The sequence below is a fragment of the Staurois parvus genome, unplaced genomic scaffold (assembly GCF_062004578.1).
Source record: "Staurois parvus isolate SC_StPar_1 unplaced genomic scaffold, SC_StPar_1.0 ptg001653l, whole genome shotgun sequence".
Taxonomy (NCBI): domain Eukaryota; kingdom Metazoa; phylum Chordata; class Amphibia; order Anura; family Ranidae; genus Staurois; species Staurois parvus.
The window spans coordinates 1-23,862 of record NW_028319449.1 but is presented as its reverse complement, the minus strand read 5'-3'; the positions used below and the strand labels follow the sequence as shown (position 1 = coordinate 23,862).

The 23,862-nt window shown below is 42.3% G+C and overlaps 1 protein-coding gene across 1 annotated transcript in view; it reads right to left on the bottom strand.

The window, feature by feature from the left end:
* PAK6 (p21 (RAC1) activated kinase 6) overlaps positions 1-23,862 on the bottom strand; it is a 100,915-nt gene extending 77,053 nt beyond the window's left edge. The window contains exons 1-2 of the mRNA XM_089663309.1: positions 23,781-23,862; positions 9,651-9,766 (exon numbers count right to left, since the gene is read on the bottom strand). The gene's annotated coding sequence lies outside the window, so the exon portion shown is untranslated. The remainder of the gene's footprint in view (positions 1-9,650; positions 9,767-23,780) is intronic.

Here is a 23,862-nt window from a genome sequence, read left to right as displayed (position 1 = left end):
AAAGAGTTTGGGAGCGCTCAGAGTTTTCTAAAGAAAGAACACCCAAAATTAATTGAAACAGACACTGCTGTCACTGCTCTACTTGTGTGTAAATTACAGCTTCAGTTATTGAGCTCTGCTAACACCAGACATCTTTTTTTAAAGTTAAAGATGGAGAGGTGTGCATTAGAAAAAGACTAGAGCTGCACCTGCTGGATTGTTATGAAACACCAAAAATATTTGCATGAAGCATTACCTTTTTACCTTACCAAAAAATTATGATTACAGATTTGGTTATTATATGGATTATATCTTGACCGTAACAAATATATAAATAAATGCACAATCACAATACAATAAGTATACCTAAAGGCAAACTTTACGTTTAGATACAATAAGGAATGGTTAAAACCCTTGCTTTTTTTTTTTGCATTCCTGTCTTATTGTAAGGTTTCCCTGTTACTTTATATCCAAGAGACACAACAGGAATCGAAAGACACAGCAGGAATCTTGCCACTATAAAAGGGAAAAACAGTTCAAACAGTTCCCACTCTATCCAAAAATACAACCAAAATTGTTGGCTTTTTATGTACTTTAAAGCAGAACTATAGGCAAAACTTTGTTTTTCCATTTTGGATAGAGCAAGGGAGGGTTATAACCCCTGTCAGATTTTTTTTGGCCATCTGTGTCCTATTGTGGAGATTTCCCTTCATGTCCTGTCCCATAGCCAAACAGGAAGGGAGAGGAAATTTGTGCAAATTAAGGGAATTCCTTGGGGACCCCCAGGTCACCAAAACTATTGTCCCCATTGGAAGATTTCCTCTCCATTACTTTTCTGGGGATAACCCAAAATTTGCGATTTTCTTTTACTTTCAATGATAATGGTAAAAAGGACAAATAGAGAGGGTGAATCCCCTCAACAGGGGTACAGACAGCAACAACAACTGACAGGTGTTCAAATCCCTCTCCATTCAATCCAAAGAAAAACAAAAAAGTTTTGCCTCTAGTTATACTTTAAGGTACAAAACCTTTTGCCTTTAAAACAACTTTAAAGTGATATTAAAAGGTTTTGTTTTCTTTAACTAACCAGGTCATACTTATCTGCTCTGTGCAATGGTTTTTCACACAGCAACCACAAACCTCCTCTTCTAGGGTCCCCTGCTGGTGCTGGATCTCCTAGCCCCTCCCCCCTGCTGAGTGCCCCCCATAGCAAGCCACTTGCTATGGGAACACTCATGGCTGCTCACTGTCGAGCCCCTCTCCGTGTGTTCATTGACACACAAAACATGGCTCAGTCCCACCTCCTCACAGGCTGTAATTGACAGCAGTGTGAACTAATGGCACCTGCTGCTATATCTGAGCCAATGAGGAGGGAGAGAGCCAGGAGAGCCTCTTCTCTTGCACACACCGTTGGATTGAGAGTGGGCTCAGGTAAGTATAAAGGGAGCTGCACATTGAAGATATTTTACCATCATGCATATGTAAGTACAATCTTCATGAAGGCTGCTTGTATGATGTCTCGGTTTCCCCTTACTTAACCATGCAGCCAGGCACAGTGTATTCCTTCAACTAAATACACTCACACGTCCGATCTTTGTCTTCAATGACCAGTCTAGGGGATGTTTTGTTTTTGAAGTTTTATTATAGAGCTGGGGAATTGTAGTAGGACACTCCAAAATCAGAACTATTCACACTGCAGACATCTAACTGATCTCTTAGTTGAGCACTTTTGAAGTCTTAGCTGACAGTAGATAGCAGATTTCCCTGTAACATACAGCAGCAAGTAGTTTAGGAGTGAGCAAAGTCCCTTTTTGCAGTAGTAGTAGTTACAGGGCTGAGCTCCTGAGGTACAAGGCAGTTACGACAGACTGCGACAGCCCAAAGGTAACATAGCAAAGTTCCTTTGCAGTAGCAACACTCGGACAAGCTCTTTAGAACATTAGCCAATGTTCCCTTTTCCAAACCCATGCTGACTGTCAAACACCAGGGGAGGTAGCAAGCACAGTGTCCCCAAACTCCTCAATATATCAGTACTCAAAAGGCTCATTGACAGAATGGTTTCCTCCTTCCAATCGTCCAAACGAAACCCTCCAGCGACTCCAGACAGCTTTGGTGGACAATTCCCCTCAGTCAGCTTCCTGAACAAGCAGGGTCACGCTCTAACTTCAGGCCCTCAGGTCGACCCACCTGAGGCCACATGGCAGCGAGTGCCAGGTGAGGCAAGCCTGCCTCCAGCCTGGCTGGTGGAATCCACTCCCAAGAAAAACCAAACCCATGTGCTCCCAGAACATAAATACCACTCCTAGCATGCAATGGGACTGCCTTCCACCGCAATTGCCCAGGGCTGTATCCATATTCATGCTGATCATTTTCCTAGCCCCTTCCTGTGTTCTGGAAGGCTTTCATAGCTTCCTGAAGGTGGGCAGAACCCAAACTCCAACAGCACCAGAGAAGCATGAGCAGACCTAACTAATCAATTGCAGCACTCTCTCAAGCAGAATACCACACCGAATTTACCCGACAGCCTCTCTGGCAAGCAGGGAAACATAGCTATGCTTATGACTATACACATCCTAGCACTTAACTAGGAGGGTGCTACACGTAAAATGCTTGGAAGATAAAAAAAAAACCTTCATCCTTTAGAACTACTTTAATGCATTCTCTGTAGGAATGGGGAGCACTGGCAGTGGATCCCAGAGAGTCGGATCGGGGCCACTCTGTGCAAAACCATTACACAGATTTAGGCAAGTAGGACTTCTGTCATTATTTTACCCTCCGGTCACATCCAAGCCGATTTTGAAATTGTGCGACTTACAGTGAAGTTGCATGATTTCAAAATTGGGTGACCTGCCGATTTCCTTGCGATTTGCAAGAGATCTGACACAGATGTCTATGCAAATTGCAACAAAAGTAGTGCATGCACTACTTTATAAATCGGTGCGGCTCCAAGTCAGAACCGCACCGATATGACCGCTCTAATAACGGACAATAGGGTGCGACTTGGCATATGATTTGCAAGTCGCAAGGCATGCAAATCGCATGCCAAGTCGCACCCATCGTGACCAGGGGCTTAGGGCTTTACAATTACAAATTAGGCTTTACAATCACTTTAAGTAAATGCATATGAATTATCCAAGTAATAGTAAAAGTTAACATTCCCCACCATACAAACTTCAATCAGAAAGCCTAGTGCCTTTAGCTGTCAGTGCACATTGCAGTAATTAGTGTCTGAAGATCAGACAGGGTCACATTCCTCTGCAGTAGGTATGAAGAACAATTAACGAACAAGCAATGTGTATTGGTGTCAGATTCACAGGTTTTTGGAAACAAGACTGTTAACAACTCTGCTGATCCCACGTGTATCATCCTGCTGGATAGTCTGTGTCACACCATTCCATGACTCACTTGAAGGCTATGGAATTCAGCATTAACTATGGATGTGGATGACCCAGTTTGGATAAAATGCTGACTCCTCACAGAGTAAACTTGAATCTGGTGTGACTCAGGTCCTTCTTGTTTTACAGGGAGAAGACCGGATCCAGGATTTTGTGTAGACTTGTTTTACCCGTTCCACATGATTCACTTCCATACAAAAGATAGCAAAATCTAGTACAATCCAATAGAATGTGTGAATATTCCTCTAGTCTATATGGACAGTATGAGGTATCTCATAAACCGTCATGTTACATTCCATTACACTGGATTTCTTTAAAGTGGAACGACACTGCATCTGAGCACCACAAACCAAAAACGCTACTTCATTCATTTTTAACCGCTTTCCCACCGCCCTATAGCAGATATACGGCTACAGGGATGTGCAAAATCACACATACATACATTATATATATATATATATATATATATATATATATATATATATATATATATATATAACATATATATATACACATGATTTTGCATTTCCAGGTAGGAGCTGCGTGCATTCCCTACCTGCGCCGCTATTCAAGGCCTCTGTCAGTCACCAGGTCCCAGCCGGTGATTACTTGCCAGAACCCAATGATCACGGAGCATTACCGACGGAGGGAGAGAACTGTATGTAAACAATACAGTTCTCTCCCCTGTCAGCTCCCACACACTGCTTTGCATGGCTCTGCATAGCAGAGCCATGCAAAGCAGTGTGCTTACAGTTGAAAGCACACACACAGCCAAACAGTAAAAAACACACAGCTAACCCTTTAATTGCCCCAGATGTTAACCCCTTCCTGCCCAGGGCCATTAGTACAGTGTCACTGCTTTTTATTAACACTTGTCACTGTATTGGTGTCACTGGGGATGTCAGTGACACCAAGTCAGTTTCCCCCAGTGTCAGAATGTTCGCTGCAGTCCTGCTATAAGTCTCTGATTACCTCCATTACTAGTAAAAAATATTTTTTTTAATTCCAGTATATATACTGCCATTTGTAAAACGCTATAACTTTCACATAAACCAGTTTATGTACATGTATTGTACATGTAGCAGAATACATTTTGGCCTAAATTTCTGATGAAATTTGTTTTTTTTTTAATTTTTTTACTGGACATGTTTATTAGCAAAAAGTCAAAAATATTGTTTTTTTCTCAAAATTGTCGGTCTTTTTTTCCTTTTTCATAGCGCAAAAAATTAAAAAACAAAAACCACACAGGTGACCAAATACCACCAAAAGAAAGGGAAAAAAAAGAAGTAAATTTCATTTGGGTGCAGCATTGCATGACTGCGCAATTGTCAGTTAAAGTAACGCAGCGCCGCAATGCAAAAAATGGCCTGGTCAGGAAGAGGGGTAAATCCTCTGGAGGGCAAAGTGGTTAACATTCAAAGCAAAACACACCCATCCATCCATCCATGTCTCCATGCTTTATTTTCCTGAGAAATCACTTTGAAAAACACCTCCTAGCATTTCTGGCTGTGGCCATCTTGAGTAATGACAGATAATTCATGTAGCATTTACTTCCTGGAATCCATCTACCCTTAGCTCTGGCATGCAGGCAGGAGGGCGTGCTTAGCTGAGAAAAGCCCTCCTCCTATCATGAAGCCTCCTGGGATGTATGCAATTTTCCTAGGCATGGAAACCAGGAAGTAACTAACGAAATGTAACAAAAAAAAAAAAGGTTTGAAACAAGTAAATATAATATACTTTGTCTATTTACTAATGTTGACAGCATGAGAATTAAAAATAGTTAATGTTGATAGAGAGTGATTTTCCTAGGCATGGAAACCAGGAAGTAAAGAAATAAAAAAAAAGGTTTAAAAAAGTAAAATATACGGTACTTTATCGATTTACTAATGTTAGCAGCATTAAGGATTAATAATAGTCAATGTTGATAGAGAGTGAAGTTCCGCTTTAAGACAATACTGATCAACCAATATATGTCAGCAGAACTCTTTAAGAATATCAATGAATCTATTGGAGATAATGCATATTATCCAACAAAGCCATTACTAGTGGTATACAAAGACCAGAATAGTATCATATTAATCATGGGTCGGTCAACCCAAACTGATAAGAACTCATTCGTCTGACAAATTTCTAATATCAGTGCATACTCTGTTGGTGAGTCCACACATCTATTATGGCCATAATGACAGCTTCCCATGCTCCCTGTCTGAATTTTCATTCTTAATTACCATGAAGAATGCACTCAGTAGTGTCGGCAGATACAGGGGATAGACAAAAATTTGGAAAAAATACATGATTTGCAGGTGTGAAAACGATGACATGTTTTGCATTGGAAGTGATGTAATATTCTTTTGCTTCCACTGTGTGATGAGACACCTAGCTAAAAGGTGGGAAGCCTTGCTGTGTGCACTGCTAGCAATACGGAGTCATGTCAGAGCTTACTGAGCTTTAAAGAGGGCAAATTGTTGGTGTCGCAAGGTACAATATCAAAGGTTATGACAGCCTATGCAGTTTCCGGGAAAATGTCATGTCAAGCATAACCTCAATCATGATGGTCGACTGAAAGAGACAAAAAGGACATTGTGCAGGATTGTGACCCAGAAAAGAAAACAACTGCAGCAAAAGTGACTGCAGAGCTCATTCTCGGTCTGCAAGGGACTGAGATTGAGCTCTGCAGTCACATTTTGAGCAGTTTTCTTATTCTGGATCTCAATCCTACGCAATGTCCTTTTGTCTCGGTCAGTTGACTGTGGCAACCGTGCTTATGCCTATCAGATGACGTTTAACCAGAAACCGTATTTGCTGTCATAACCTTTGATTCTGTACCTCGTGACATGGCAAATAAATTGGTAACTTCAGGCACAGAAGCACCAGCTAAGCGAGCACCTACAATTTGCCCTCTTTGAAGCTCAGTAAGCTCTGACAAGACTCCATATTACTAGCAGTGCACGCAGTAAATGGCAAAAGGGAGGCTTCCCACCTGTTAGCTAGTTGTCTCATCACACAGCAGAAGGAAAAGAATGTTACATTACTTCTACTTTCAATGCAAAACATGTGGTCACTTTCACACCTGCAAATCATGTAGTGTTTCCATTTTTTGTCTAACCCCTGTAACTGCAAAAAACTTCAAAGCAACAAATTCCACAATGCTCTATGTATGCAAATACCATTTTTCGCTAGGAAAATGGCATTTGGCCCTGCCCTCTCCTACCTTTGGTGTCTCACCTTTAGTCCATCAATGTGATGATTAGTCTCAGCGATCAACTGTGAAACACGTGAAGTGGAGAGGCCAAAGTCAGCCAGCTATAGGCCTCATGCACACTTGGCATCAAAAAGACCACTTAAAAGGGTGTTTGATTTTTTTTTTCTGTCTACAGACAGGAGCATTTAGAGGCAGAATAAAAACACAATGTGAGCACACATTCAGGAGAGGATCATGTTGCTGCAAAAAACACCTGATGCGCGTTTAAACGTGCTTAAGCACTAGGTGCATTTAGTGCTTGAGCGTTCATTCATTCTAATGTACAAATACATTTGCAAAAAGCGGTTTAAGATACATTTTTAACACTGCTTCCCCCCTAGAGCAAAGGCATCCAGGAGGGAAAAAAACATCCTGGGTGCATGAAGTCATATGCGGTCACGACATGCATGGACTGAGTACTTGAGATTCAGAGCTATCGGGCACTCTGAAAAAACTTAAATATGTCTAGAGGTCCCTTCATTTTATCCAGATGGCACTTTATTTGGTAATGCTCTATTATAGTTTCACCAATGATTCTTATGTAGCCAGGTTTTCTAGTGGTTACAAACATTTTTCCCTTTTTGAAAGTCTTGTTTCTTACCCAAGACACAAGGAGGAAAAAATGAACTGCCTGCAATGCTGAACTGCAGTGCCCATTTTGGGAAAGACCATGAACAATGCTTAGGTATGGAATGCCTTTAACCCTGGCGGTTGCCATTTTTAATGAGCCAATATGTATGAAACCACAGAGAGCTGGAGGAAAGCCTCACCCATCACCTTGGAAAAAAACAAGGGAAGAAGAAACGAAGTTGTGGATTGTCTGAAGGATAAAGCCTGCTGAGAGGAGCTATGACATGTGAGAAATGTAGTCCCCAGGGTGATTTTGCTTGTATTGCATATTCTAGCATTACCAGAGCTCTGTGGGGAGAAAAAGGAAGGACTATTCCATAGTTGCCAACATTTCCCAAAAATTTTAAGGGCACTTTTTTTTCTGTATGTCCAGAAAAGTGGTATGGGTGGAACAACATTTTAATTATGAGTGGGGCATTCAATTGTGTCTGGATAGAGCTGCTTATTCCCGCCGGATTGCCAGCATGCACCTATACGTGGTGACACCGGACCCGCTCCAAGAAAAGGTAAGTCGTAAAGAAAGCCAATCGTCGGCTTGCTTTACAACTTACCTTTTTGTGGAGCGGGTCCGGTGTCACCCCATGCGGTTGGTGTCACCCGGTGTGGACCGCACCCCCTGCACCTGCCTCGGGATGCCACTGCGTGACAGGGCTTTAAAATTTGGGATATTTGGCAACTATGCTATTTTGGGACTTGGGACAGTCTCAGAGAGAATGTGGTGGAGTACACACACAGTGAAGAAGGCTGCTGTCGAGTCATTTGCAGCAGTGTAGCAGCGGAGCAGCGGACATCTTCTGGTTTGTGGAACCACCACTATTGAGCCTAGTATTTCCGCCAGATTGTAGGGAGGACGTCACTGCAGCTGGCATTACTGAGCCCAAGACAGAAAGCAGAAGGAATGAGGTCTTCACCCTAGGAGTTGGTGAGATGTTACTGGCCATACTGTACTCTCCCACTCCGTAAATAAAGTGGAAATTTATGTACAAAAGATAAATGAGTGAACAGGCAGGATTATGTCTCTTCTGCATTAGCATTACCTACCTGCCTCTCTGCCTTTGTACAGTGAGCTGCCCACTGTACAATTTTGGCAATGCCAAAGCTGACGGTACTCCCACATATGTGTTACAGTGACATCACTCCCATTCAGACAATGAAAGTGGCCTGCAATCAGGTCCTGGAAGCAGGAGCTCCAGAATGCAGCATTGCTGGAGCAAGGGTGAGTATAGTTCTGCTTTAACAGAACAGTATTGCTTACTTAGGACACTGTTTAGACACCTACACCCAGGTTTGGAGGGGCTTAATTTTGAGTGCTCCAGATTAGGGCCCAAACACACTGGCTAGTAGGGGAGGGTTTGCTAAAGAATGCTGAGCCATTGTTTTAGCATCACCCCTTAGACAGGATCTCCCATAGTCAGGGGTGTATTTACCACAAGGCATTTGCCTAGGGCGGCATTTTTCAGGGGCACAGCAGCATTTTTCAGGGGGGCAGCGCTGTCCCCCGAAAGAAGGAAAGGAAGAAGGGACACATGCAGCAGGGGGACCAGGTGGGATCTGAGAGAGGCTGCGGGCTGCTTGATGGTGTATGCAGAGCCCGACTCTTGTTCCCGGGGATGTCTGGAGTTGTGAAGGTGAGTGTCTCATCTCTTGTTGGGGTGGGGGGGGGGTTGCCAGTGTATGGGGGCGGTGGTAATGGAAGGCTCTCTCAGCAGGGGGAGGGGGACTGGGATGTTGTTGGTCAATGGGGGGAGCCAATTGTTGTGTTGCCTATTTCAGCACGAAACCTAAATACGCCACTGCCCATAGTATAGCAATAAGGGCTCAGTCACTGGTCTGCTTGTTTATTACCAAGCGAAGCGCATATGGTACTTTGCAACTGTTTCACATACTCGTTGAAGTGTTTATTGACATTTTTCATTCTAATTGCTGAATTATTGTGCCGTGTTGCAATACAGTAAATATCCCCTCTTCAGCTCTGCTGGGTCGGAGAGCATGATGCTGCTTGGAGAATTGGGGGCACTAGGAACAGGGAACCCAGGAAAACAACGGCTCCTAAGTGCTACACAAATAATTGAACTGCTCCACAAAGTATCTTCACAGCCAGCTAAATGTTCTGTGCCTATAGGGCCGCTTTATTGCCAGATTAATAAAGAAAAGGCCATCAAAAAAAAAAAAAAAAAAAAAAAAGCATATACTTGTTTTTAGAACCACACAGAAGAGTGACCGTAATATGCACAACAGAGGACAGGCAATGTAGATATCTACTGATGTGCTTTCAGCTTTTTCAGGGACTCCTCAATCATGTTTTAAGGCAAAACCAATAGAAATAGTCACCCACGGGCATGGTCCATGCATTAAATCACATTACCACAATGTTCTGCTTTGTGAATTGGGAATTGTTACACTACCTGCTCCGAAGGTTAGAAATCACTTCCCAGCTGATGAATTCAGGTTTTCAGTCAAGGCACTTGGTTGATAGGGGGAGGTTTCATCGTCAGATGGAACTGCATTGTATTTGATAAATCTATAGCAGAGAAAAAAATATATTTAGCAGAACTTACTACACAAGCCATACCTTTTCCCTAAATATGGAACCTAATAATAGGAATCTAATAACTGAACACTTAACACTGACGCAGTTAAACATTCTCAGCAACACAATCAGGGAATTTCCTTCTTTTATTTTTTGTTTGGTTTCTGCAACACAGACAAACATATGGTTGTACTGACACAACTAATTACTTGCAGACAACTCACTATTTAAATGTAACCATTTTGTATCAACAGTGTTTCGCAGAGCAACACACTAAAGGATTTCAAAATATGTGGAATTTACAGTTCAGTACTCAACAGTTCAGACTGTAAAAATCTGATAAATGTGTAGCACCCTCCTAGCCAGCTAGGGGGAGCAAGACTAATTGTAAGCTAGGAAGGCCAAGTAGCAGCCTGGGTGTGATAGCTAGCAGGGGTCAAATTGTGGTCAGGAGCGGAAAGGCTCTGCAGACCAGCCAGCTGGAATTTCCCCCTGCTCTAGAACTTTGGAGAAAGGTCTAGAAGCAGTGGGTGGATCTAAGGAATAGCTGGTCTGTACTCTTAGAGGGACCTGGCCAATCCCCAACAAGAGGCTTAGCATGGGGCTAAGGAAAGCATTTACGATTAACTGATCCTGCTCAGCAGCAGGACTTGGAGGAGGAGAGTTGAGGAGGATGTGAGTCTGGAAGACAGAAGCCTGTGAGGGGGTCCAGATGGAGAGGGGCCTACCTAGAGGAAGAGGACCTTGGAAGGAGGAAAGCTTGGGACTTCACTGAGGCACACAGTTAAGCATTTGCTTGCTGCTAGGCGTTAACCCCTTCTCAGTGTCATTAGGACAGTGTCAGTGTACAGTATTAGCACTGATCACTGTATTAGTGTCACTATGGAGGTCAGTATGTGTCCCTCACAGCCAGCGTGAGCTAGCGCCAGAATGCCTTCCACATTATCACAATATAGGTCACTGATCACCGCCATTACTACTATAGTGTCATAGCTGTGTAAATTCAAATATATACTGTATACCATAGTTTGTAGATGCTATAACTTTTGAACAAATCAGTTAATATGCACTTGTGGGATTTTTGTCTTGTTTGATTTTTTTTTTAACCAAAGAGACATAGCAGAATACATTTTGATTTTATTGGATATGTTTTATAACAGAATGTAGAACTTTTTTATTTTTTTTTTTTAATTTTTGGTCTTTTGTTGTTTATATTGCAAACAAAACACAAAAAAACACAGAGGTGATTGAATACCACCAAAGAAAAGCTCTATTTATTTAGGGGAAAAAAAAAAAAAAAAAAAAGATTTAAAAAATTGTCGTTTGGGTACAGTGTTCAATAATTGTCAAAGAAGTACAGTGCCAAATATAAAAAAAAATGGCTGTTCATGAATGGGGTAAAACCTTCCAGAGGTCAAGTGGTTAATAAATAAAATCACATATGATTTTTGAGTTTTGATTGAGGATAACGTTTTGTGTATTTAACAACTCTGTGTTTGTAATTGCAGATAGTAAACTGCATTGGTTTTGCATACACCTGGGCTTTATTGTAACTAAATTGGTACAAAACTTCAACCTCAGCGCCTTTGGTCCCATCTGTTCCTGTCTCTGGTGTTTGGTGGAAAAAACTGTGCTGCATATCTCTGCACTATGTGCCTCTGAATCTTCATAGGAGGACATTGCAGCAACCTCCTACAAGACTAATCGTCATAGACCTGATCCCTGGGCTACGGGGATTGGAAAGGTGGGGTGGGGGGGGGGTGCGTCAGTTGCAGTGTCCTATGTTCTGAACACAATTTCCATAGAACCCGTTTAATTTGGATTAGAAAGAAAGAGTTAGCTATTGAGCCCACTCCACCGCTGCCTGGGCATGCAGAACCTAGCTGCTCTGCTACATTGCGAACAGAAGAGGTTGGTCGCTCGCCCGGCATGGTCGTCATTCAAAAGAATACTTTGCATTTTCTCAATGAACGCAAAACATTCTCTGATTGGACAAAGTGGACGTCGTTGCAATGCCCCTCCACTTCATACAATCAGAGAATGCTTTGCCATGAGGTGATCTCCTGTGTTCACAATGCAGTAGGGCAGCTGCTCAGAGTAGGACCCAGTAGATCACTGTAGTAGCGGTGCCTACTTTTAGAGCAGCCTCTCTCAACCCCAGAGGAACCCTTGAAATTATTTTGAGTTATCTAGGTAGCCCTGCTAAGATTAGTCCATTAAGGGTCATAAAGGAACTGCCTCTTACATTGGTGGTCAGTGGAGGAAATGACCCCCTACAGTGCTGGTTAGACTGCACCCTTACACTTCGCGGAAAAGACCATTATTATTATTATACAGGATTTATATAGCGCCAACAGTTTGCTCAGCGCTTTACAATATAATGGGAGACAATACAGCAACAATAAAAGTTCAATACAAGAGGATAGGAGGGCCCTGCTCCTCGGAGCTTACAATCCATTGGTGTCATGCCGCTGACTCCGCCAAGTGGCAATGGACTGGAACTAGATTTAAAACAAGAAAGTGCCCTGCACTTAAAGTGCAAACCTGTGAAATTAATAAAAGAAATTCTGACAGCTGCTCTCACCACTATCCACACACCAAACTATATACAACAAAAATAAAAATACTAAAATTGTGTAGCGCTGTCAATCAATGTGCACAAATAAATAATTAAAAAAAAGTTAATGTGAATAAATGCAAAAAAAAAAAGGATGAACAGACAATCAAAATAGTGAGAAACCAAAAAATAAGCATGCATAAATATATAAAACAAACCACATCTAAAAAAGTTCTACATAAGTTCATCAATAAAAGTTCATCAAAGCAAAATCCACCAGCAAAGTGTCTAACCAATGATGAAAGCATATCCCAATAAAAAAAAATTTAACAGCTGAAGATCATATAATAAACTCTTTTTAAAGTCACTACTGGACTGGAACTATAAAGGCATCATTACATAGAAATTCAAATAGCCACAGCTCAAGATATTCCTAGGGCAGGAGTGCCCAACCTGTGGCCACATGGGGCCTATGGAGTTCTTTGATGTGACCTGCAACCTCAAACCAGAGAAGCATGAGCTGGCAACCCATTGATCACAATTTGGGTCCCAGACAGTGGTGGACTGACCATTCGAGCACTCAGGCACTGCCCAAGGGCCCGGGGTCAGTAGGGGGCCCCAGGAGATGCCCCTGGTACCTTTCATTGGCTTTATCATAGACTTTTTTGGGTGTGAGCAAGGACACAGGGGCCCCATGATCCCGTATTGCCCGGAGGCTCCATGAGTTGTCAGTCCGCCCCTGGTCCCAGAGCATCAGAGTGCATCGGGCTGGTGGCGGCAGCAGAGGGAGCAGGCGGAAGCAGTAGCCTCGTAAGTCGTTGCTTCCTCTCCAGTGCTGGCTGCTGTCCCAGGAGGGGTGATACCAAGTGTACGCCACCTGGGACCTTTACAGCAAGTCTTGCCACCAATTCTCAATTGGATTTAGGTCTGGACTTTGACTAGGCCATTCTAACACATGAATATGCTTTGATCTAAACCATTCCATTGTAGCTCTGGCTGCATGTTTAGGGTCTTTGTCCTGCTGGAAGGTGAACCTCTGCTCAGTCTCAAGTCTTTTGCAAACTCTAACAGGTTTTCCTCTAAGATTGCTCTGTATTTTACTTCATCCATCTTCCCATCAACTCTGACCAGCTTCCCTGTCCCTGCTGAAGAAAAGCATCCCCACAATATCTGCCACCACCATGTTTCACAGTGGGGATGGTGTGTGCAGGGTGATGTGCAATGTTAGTTTTCCACCACACACAGCATTTTAATTTTAGGCCAGAAAGTTAAATTTTGGTCTCATCTGACCAGAGCACCTTCTTCCACGTTTGTGGTGTCCCTCACATGGCTTCTCACAAACTGCAAATGGGACTTCTTATAGCTTTCTTTCAACAATGGCTTGCCCCTCCTCCATAAAAGGCCAGATTTGTGGAGTGCACGACTAATGGTTGTCCTGTGGACAGATTCTCCCACCTGAGCTGTGGATCTCTGCAGCTCCTCCAGAGTTACCATGGGCCCCTTGGCTGTGTCTCTGAATAATGCTCTCCTTGCCCGGCCAGTTTAGGTGGACATCCACGTCTTGGTAGGTTTTCATTTGTGCCATTCGCTTTCCATTTTCAGATGAAGGATTGAACAATGCTCCATGAGATGTTCAAAGCTTGGGGGGGGCTATAAGTAAATCCTGCTTTAAACTGCTCCACAACTTTATCCCTGACCTTCCTGCTGTGTGTCATAGCCTTCATGATACGGTTTGTTCACTAATGTATCCTCTTAGATTGTAAGCTCCCAGGACCAGGCCCTCCTAACCCTCTTGTATTGAACTGTATTGTTGCTGTATTGTCTCCCGTTATATTGTAAAGCGCTGAGCAAACTGTTGGTGCTATATAAATCCTGCATAATAATAATAATGTTCTCTAACAAACCTCTGAGGGCTTCACAGAACAGCTGTATTTTTATGAAGATTAAATTACACACAGGTGGACTCTATTTACTAATTAGGTGACTTCTGAAGGCAATTGGTTCCATTAGATTTTAGTTAGGGGTATCAAAGTAAAGGGGGCTGAATACAAATTGACACCACACAGATATTTATTTGTAAAACATTTTGAAACCATTCATCATATTCCTTCCACTTCACAATTATGTGCCACTTTGTGTTGGTCTACCACATAAAATCCCAATAAAATTAATTTACGTGGTTTTGGTTGTAAGTTTGTAACATGACAAAATGTGGAAAATTTCAAGGGGTATGAATACTTTTTCATGGCACTGTAATTAAAAGGGATGGCACAACCTCCATCTAAATGAAAATGTCACATTGACCCTTTATACTTCATTTCCATGCTTTTAGAATGCTGCACTTTAGGCATTGTGTAAAATCCAAGTAAAAAATTACCCTAAACGGCGTAAAAAAAAATTAAGATTACGAAAAACCTTTTTTCCACCAAAAAAAATGTTGGTAGGCATTATATATTTTTGCCTCAACAGATGTATTGAAATGATCTACTGGAATAATCTGTTCTGTAAGTTTGCTTGTAGTGAATTCTGCAGATGGGTTTGATTCCGGTCACTAAGCACAGTAATGCAGTGCGGTCAGCAGTTCATGTGAGATAATGGAAAATCAATAAATATACATTTAACAAAAATACTGAAAAGTAGTGATGGCTGATGCTTATCTCCCGCCTGTTTTCAAAGTTTCATGGTTTCTATTTTAGACAGCTGGGAAAAAAAAGTCAAGATAAGAAAATGGGATAGGCCCTTTAACCCACTGCTTTCCAACAATGCTGAGTGCAGGCATGCATTGCTTGTAATTATGTAACATAGGGTAGATTCAAGTTCATGGCAACCCTAATTAATGCCATTTTAGATTGTGACGGCATTGTGTATCGTAAACAATTGCCATTTTTTGTAATATAAATGACTTGTTTGTTGCCTTTTTACATTCATTGTTAAATATCAGAGTTGGTGTTTTCCTGCAGCCTCTTTGCAGCCACTTCCTATCTGCACACACATCAATAGCTGTATTGCATTTTTTAGGGAGGGTTTCCTTGTAAGAAAAGTTAAACACGCCTGTGCAATGTGCATGGGTACTTGTAGTCTCTGTTCGGAGAGAGTGCAACAAGGTGACAACTCTCAAGCTGAACAAACAGGATACAGGGATAGAGCATTATCATCCTAGGATGAGAAGTGCTTGAACAAGGACTTTCAGGGCAGGGTCACCAGGTATTATTTTAATGGATACTGAAAATTTAAAAGGGATTCAAAAACAAATTTTAAAAATTACATTAATCCCTTCCCGCCCAGCTCTAGCATCCCTTTAAGTGGGTCTTTACGCCCAGGGGGTCACTGAGCTGGAAGCACCCAGTGAGCCTGCTATTAGCACAGGAATGATGGTCATCCATAAATTAATCTGTGCAGCTTGTGAGCCACTGATTTTCCTTGTGCCACACATATGGGTTACATGGGTGCAGGGGCAGACTGACAACACATGGGGCCCCCGGGCAATAGGGCATCATGGGGCCCGTGTCCTCGCCCACACTCAAACCACACCCAAAAAAGCCTATGAAAGGTACCAGGGGCATCTCATGGGGCCCCTACTGACCCTGGGCCCTCGGGCAGTGCCCAAATTCCCCAATGGTCAGTCCGCCGCTGCATAGGTGGCAAGAGGTTCCCATGTTAAATAATATGTAAACCCAACATTTCATACGATGCAAAATTATCCTGTTGTCTTTGTATTGCTTCCTTTGTGTGATATCCCTGGTGTTCCCGCCAGTCCCTCTGCTTTCCTAATGAAAACTGACCACACTAAGCAGGATAATACACCATGGTCAGTGCTCTAGTTGAGCTGGGAATTCAGCCTACTCTCCTCCAATGAACAGATTTGGTCCTGACACGTGCTCCTCTCCCTCCCCCCCATCCTGCACAGCCTTTCTCTGGGATGATTAGAGTCCTGCTGTTTTTCCTCCCCCTTCTCTTCCTGAAGCTGAGAACAGATATTATGGGTGGCACAGTGGCTAAATGGTTAGCACTTCCGCCTGGCAGTACTATGGTCGTTGGTTCGAATCCTAGCCACGGCACCTCCTGCCTAGAGTTTGCATGTTCTCTCTGTGCCTGCGTGGGTTTACTCCGGGTACTCCGGTTTCCTCCCACACTCCAAACACATGCTGGTAGGTTAATTGGATCCTGTCTAAATTGGCCTTTGTATATGAATGTGAGTTAGGGACCTTAGATTGTACGCCCCTTGAGAGTTAGGGACTGATGTGAATGTACAATATATATGTAAAGCGCTGCGTAAATTGACAGCGCTATATAAGTACCTGAAATAAATAATAAAATGTGATCCCTTATTTAAAAAAAGAAAACAAAAAAATAAATAAACATTTTTATATGTGTACACAAATGTTTTGCTTTTCATTTCTATTTGTAAACCTTCACCTCGTAAAACAACCCATTCAGTTTAATCACTTTAAATCTCAATTACATTTCAGCAATTAGGTTTTGTGGTCATTAACGAAGAAAGAATATGCTGCTAATAGATAACAATCTCTAGTGTAAGTTAATGACCTGAAAACACACTACACGCATTTAAAGTAGGACCGCCTAAAGTGGACCTAAACCTTGTTTTTCATGTTTTACCTACAGGTAAGCCTTTAATAAGGCTCATCTGTATTTACTGTAAATATCTCCTAAACGTGCACCATTCAGGAGATATTTAATGTGGCAGCGCTGGTGACCTGTCACCTGCGCATGCGTACTGCACTCTCAATGGATGGTGTGCTGTCCTTTGAGAGAGCCGTGCCGCGGCCGAGACCTCCGTGCACATGAGTGGGAGTGATGTCTTCGGCGGCTCGGCCAGTCAAATGGCCGCTGCCTGTAAACCGGAAGGAAGACTTAGTAAAGATGGAGCCATGGGAGTGATCCATTGGAGGGCTTCATTTTCTGGTAAGTCTTAGGGAGCCATGGCAGAGCTCCATTGGAGGGCTTCATTTTCTGGTAAGTCTTGGGGAGCCATGGCAGAGCTCCATTGGAGGGCTTCATTTTCTGGTAAGTCTTGGGGAGCCATGGCAGAGCTCCATTGGAGGGCTTCATTTTCTGGTAAGTCTTTCATAATGAGCTAGCATGTGATGCATACTAGCACATTATGCTATTATCATGCATGGAGAAGTTTTATACATATATATACGGTATATATTTTTTTTGTAAGAGAACTATTCTCTAGAATTCCTTACTGCTGTCCAAAAGCAGGCAAAGTAGATTGCTGGCCATTAGCACAGCACACAGGTGCAATGGAGGCTGCCCAATATTTGAGAGTTTTGGCCGAACGTCAAGTTAGGGAACACATACAGTATAGGTCTCCTGGCAGAAAGTACATTTTATTTCCTCTTTCCAATGAATGTTTTCTCTTGTTGAGGTTTTGTTTAGTGAAATCATTAATATTTCAGTGTTCACACAGTTTACTTTTTGCAAAAAAAAAAATACGTTTTCCTTGTAAATAGCATTGCATCATTTTTAACAGTAACTTCACTTGTGACTTTTACACTTGGAAAGTTTAAATGCAATTGTTACAGGCGATCTCCATAACCATTTCCTGGCATTTATACAGTGGCAAATCTCATTAGAATAAGAGCCTTCTCTGACATTTTATTTGTACACTTAAAAGCACAAAATGTATTCAGAACAAGATCTCTATGTAATTATTTGCTGTATGTAATTACACAATAGTCTTGGCCATGGTAGCATTGAAGCTCTGTCTGAGCTTCTGAACTCCATTGTCTAGTAGAGAAAGATGGAGAAATAATTTTGCAGATTTATTCTACTTCAGTTCTTCTATCTTTTCAAAAACAATAGATGTTTGTTTCAGTTATAAAATGTATTTTCTCTGATCAAGTCTTTCTCAACCTTTTATACCCTGAAAAACCCCCTCAAACAATTTCCCAGTCTCAGTAAGCCTGTGCTGAAACTAATTCATCAGAGGTCAATGGTGAAAATGCTTCTCAGATTGGTATTCTGTGGGAAAAATGCCCCATTGACATAGGTGACATAAGTGCTCAGAAAGCCACCTTTAGGTCCCTTGAACATTGGGGCGTATAACTGTTATGAGTCCCTCCAGCTCAGCCCTGCAGCCTGTCAGACTCTATAGGAAAGTCTATAACAGATGGATACAACAAATTAAAAAGTGTTACTAAACCCTCAACAGTAAAATCAGTCTGTATATGCAGTAAAGCATGCTTGTTATATTCACTGTGGAACCTAAGGGGTTAATCCTCTGCATTGTGTAACAAGGCTGTTTGAGCCTGTCTTCTCTGATCCTCTCCTTCCAGAATCCCCCTCTTACCTCCTGATAAGACATATCATGTGGAGTCATTCTGCACATGTTCAGTTTGGTGTGTATTGCTAGAGAGGGTTTTTTTCTTGGAAGAGTGCATGTGATCAGCACAGGGCCAATCAACACTGTCCAGACAGAGGTAAGGGGTTCTGCATCCTCCTAGAACATGAAAACTCCTCCTACAAGCTTTAACCAGTGCTCAGCTGAAGTCACAAGACTGCTCTAACTGCTGATGAGTAAAGGTATTTAGCAGTTTATATTTACTAAAATAATTGCACTTCCATGTTCTGTGTACTGTGGGAGACCAGATATAGTTAATGCAGGGGCCTGGGTTTAGTAACACTTTAAAGGTGGAACTGTAAAAACAGGGACACCATAAAATAGGGGCGGCAAAGATTCAGTCCACTAAAAAGGTTGTTAGTGGACCAAAGTCTATAACAGGCTGCAAATGGACAGGGCTGAACACTAACAAGTTGTACTCCTGTTTAGGGCCCCATGAATTCCAGGACGGGCACGAAAATACCTGGAGGGACACAGTAGCTAGGTGTCCTTGTGTGCAAGGGGCCTAACTGAGAACTCAAAAAAGGTCCTTGGTGCCTCTGTCAAGTGACATTGGTCCTGGAATATGCAGCCCACCATAAGATGAGAGGTCCATACACCATGGCTCTAGGAACCCCTATTAACCTATGGAGGAACCCTGGTTGAGAATGGTTGCTCTGGACTATCAGAGGTCAGAACCTTGATCTTATTTTATCGGTGTACTTGTCCTATCTGGGAAGATTGCCCCTTCATGTCCTGTAGGGCATTCCGCAACAGTAACTATTCTGATGCCAATTGTTGTAATAGCGACTCCATGCCTGGCCTGTATATAGCACAGACACTCACCACGGACAAATCTTCCTGAGATAGCCGAACTCACCAAACACCTGAAATCCACAAAAATGTCTTTAGAGTATGCAGAACACAGAGGCAATATGAGAAGATGCTGTAGACTGTTTTATGCACTCAAAAAGGACTATTGGCTTTTTCTATCCCCATGTGTGTCTTGTAAGGAAGTGAAGATAAAACTCATACACAAGAAAGAGCAAATGACCTCACAAGAAGGGGAAAGGACATACAGAAAATAACATGTAATATAAAAAATAGTCAAAAGGTGACAGTATAATAAACAAACAACCAAAAAACAACTCGGGCTGTATACACCAATACAATTGCATTTTCCACATATATTGCGGAGGCAGCAAATACTCCTTTCCACACTGGTACTGACCAGTATTCCAATGATCCTCTTCTTCCTCAGTTTCTCACCCTCACTCATGTGAACCCAGGGCTGACAGGTGAAAGGTCAAACAAGAATGCTGGACAGGCACCCGACATCTTCCCCATCAACGGATGACATCATTGGTTGTTAGGACACAGGCGGCTGGAAGATTGTAATGGTCAGGGGCAGCTCCAGCATAAGGCTGCTGAGGTAGCCACCTTAGGGCACAGGATGACGTGGAAGAAGATCCGATTCCCCAGCCACATGGGAATTCAAACAGGGCCACCAATAACAGGGTAGCAACGGTCCTCCTGTTCTGGGTACAGGCCAGCAGAGGGGCTCAGGCAGCAGAGGAATCAGATGTGAGCAGGAGAGGGGGTGATCAGTGCAGCTGGAGGGCAAATACTGTACAGGAACCAATCCCCTCTGTGTCTCACTGCAACAGCTGAAAGATGGTTTTTCCTTCTCTCCCTCCTGCCAGCGCTCAGCTGCTGCAGGGAGAGACGCAATTCCTAAAATGAACCCCTGCCGCACCGATCACCATCTCTGTGCACCATTCTTTAACCCCTGGTTGTCAGAGCCCCCCCACCCTGTGTATTGTTCCCCACCCCACCGTGCTGTGGATTTTTTCCTCTCCTCTTTCACCAGCTGCTGCTGTTTTTAGGATGGAGAGGTGCCTGTAAATATGTTATATTTACCAGCCCCTTCCTTTTGTAAATGAACAAATGAGTGATTGTACCAGGGGCAGACTAACAACTCATGGGGCCCCCCAGCAATAGGGGATCATGGGGCCCGTGTCTTTGCCCACACCCAAAAAAGCCTATAAAAAAGTAACAGGGGCATTTCATGGGGCCCCCTACTGACCCCGGACCCTCGGGCAGTGCCCGAATGCTCGAATGATCAGTCCACCCCTGGATCGTACTGATCATTTACCGTTTTCATTGATAACTGAGGCAAAGTAAATTGTGCTTGCTATGCATTAGTTTGTGAATGAGCAGGTGGCCTCTGTACAGAGCTTTCTGTTCACACACTGTCTAGTGCAGCTGAGGCTGCAGAGAAAGGGATGACATTTTTTGTTCTCTGTCCCTTCTATGTTCTCTACTACAGTTTTTATGGAGTTTCCCCAGCTTTGTGTTGGAGCTGCACAACCTTTTATTTGTCTTGGACGAACTTCCATATACCTAGTATATATTGGTCCATCAGCCCTCTACTGATCTGGGTCCTTGAGCGCAGGAGGTGTTGCATCAGTGAGACATCAGGAGTCTGTTTAGACCCCTGATATTTCACTAAATGCCTCCCCAACAGCATGGTTAATAAAAAATAATTACAAAATTCAAAATACTTTAAAAATTGTAAAATAAATAAAAAATTGTAAAAATAAAAGGGCTCATTCACACTGGTTGTCTGGCAAATGTATAAGCCTGACCCCTCATTACACACTGCAATTTGGTGGCAGTTCAGCACAGCTCAAATATTCACTGCTTTGTGACGTGCTTCATACTGTGCCCCATAGGTTTACAGGCACAACGTGAAGGAGGTACCAACAGCTATAGACACCAAGGGGATGTGGGGCTTACCATTTGCTTACCTGTAGGTGCAATGAACATCTTGTCAGTGTATATTGTTTAAGAGATATGAATATCGCCAACAGCGCATGTCACCCATTCATGGACAGTGAAGATCTGCATTCAGGGCATACAGTGTGCCGTGAAATGCGGAGCACCGTGCATTCATACAGTTGGGGCCTGCAAACCCCCGATCAAAGCACCAAAGAGCTGTGACAGCGCTACGCTGGAGGGCTCCTTGTGCAGGCAAGTCGGTCATAATGTGCTCATAGGTGGTACATCCTAATACATTATGACATAAACCTGCAGGGGGGAGGGGTCAGATTTTTTTTCATTTTTGTGGCAGTTTACTACCACTTAAGAGAAAATACCCTTAAAAAGAGAAAATTCCTTGCAAAGTGAACAGCCTGTTTGCCTTTAATAAATCAACCCCATTACATCTATGCAATGGTATAGTCTTTGGAAGTTATTGAGGAAAGCTATGAGGAAAGATTAGAGAAACTGAATTTATTCTCTCTTGAGAAGAGGAGATTAAGGGGGGATATGATCAACATGTATAATACATAAGGCGGGATATATAATCTCCATGTATATGTACATCAGTGGTTCATATAGTGAACTCGGTGTAGAGCTATTCATCCTGAGGTCATCACAGAGGACAAGGGGGCACTGTTTACGTCTGGAGGAAAAGAAATTTAATCTCCAAACATGGAAAGGTTTCTTCACAGTAAGAGCTGTGAAAATGTGGAATAGATTCCCTCAAGAGTTGGTTCTGGCCAGCTCAGTGGATTGCTTTAAAAAAGGCCTGGATTCTTTCTTAGATACACAGAATATAACTGGATACTAACATTTTTAGGTAAAGTTGATCCAGGGAATATCCGATCGCCTCTAAGGGGATCAGGAAGGAATTTTTTTCCCTGCAGGAGCAAATTGGATCATGCTTTGCTGGGTTTTTTTGCCTTCCTCTGGATCAACTGTGGGTATAGAATTATAACTTTTTTTTTTTTTTTTTTTTTTTTTAAGGTTGAACTGGATGGACTTTTGTCTTTTTTCAGCCAGACTAACTATGTAACTATGTATTACTCTCTGCTTCACAAATATGACTCCATGCATCCTTATAAAATTTGGAGTTTAGTGGAATTGGATATAATGCCACATATAAGATGTTAACAACCTTTACATGTCTTACATAATTTTCTCAGTGAGGACTGAAAATGGCACATAATTTCCAAATGTATTGACCCCAAAGAAGACTTGAATTAAAAAAAAAAAAAAACAGCTGTGTGATTTCTTTACATTATTAACAATAGATTGAAACAACTGGAACTTGTAAAAAATACTAAACCTAATTTTACAATTTCTTTTAAGTTGATGTAAAAAATTGGCTTAATTTTCTAATCACATATATTAATTTCTGCAGTGATCTGGGCTACAGTACTGGCTTTCTGAATAAATGCTTTGCATAAGTTATTATATTCAGTTCAGGTTAAAACATTAAGACAATAAATGGGAAATTTGGAAATCAGAACATTTTGTTCCAGTCAGTACAAGGCACAGAAGGTCACTTTCCATGGCAGAACGACAACCCATACTTCTCATCTAATGTTCCCAGCATTTCTATGCCAGGCCCAGCTTGATCTGTGTATTGGGGTTGGACAAACTTTCAGCTACTAATGAACTGCCGCAAGTTTGCGGTACTAGACAAAGGGCATGCTGAGACTAGTATTTCCCCAATGGTTTGAGGGCCACAACTGGCAAAATTATTTTATAGATGCGTGTCAATGATGAGAGCAGTCACTATGACATTAGAAATGTAACCCACTGTAAGGGATAATAGTAGCATCTTATTCATAAACAAAAATGTAAAAAAATGCCTGTGTTAAATGCTAACACTTATCGGTAAACCATTAGATTGTTAATCTAGATTTCAAATGTGCACAAAAATGCACATAAAGAAAATAATATTCCTAGATTGTAAGCTCCAAGGATCAGGCCCTCCTTTCCCTCTTGTATTGAACTGTATTGTTGCTGTATTGTCTCCCGTTATATTGTAAAGCGCTGAGCAAACTGTTGGCGCTATATAAATCCTGTATAATAATAATAATAATAATAATAATATTCCAGCCTGCTGTAGATATGATCCTAGGTTGTATGGTGCATGCACCTATTTGTATTCGCTATACATAGAAGCCTGCAGATCACAGCATTTTGCCTATTACAGCACACACCGGTGGTCAGGTGAGACATCCTTGCCCTGTGTCTGCTCAGCCTTGCCCCTTGAGTGTGGTCCCACCAGACCCTGTCATTTTCCTTACCTGAAATACGAGGTTTCAGAGCATTCGCTGAGCTGCTACAAAGTAATCTGTAGATTGTTGAACTTGGCTGCAAGCTCCAGCC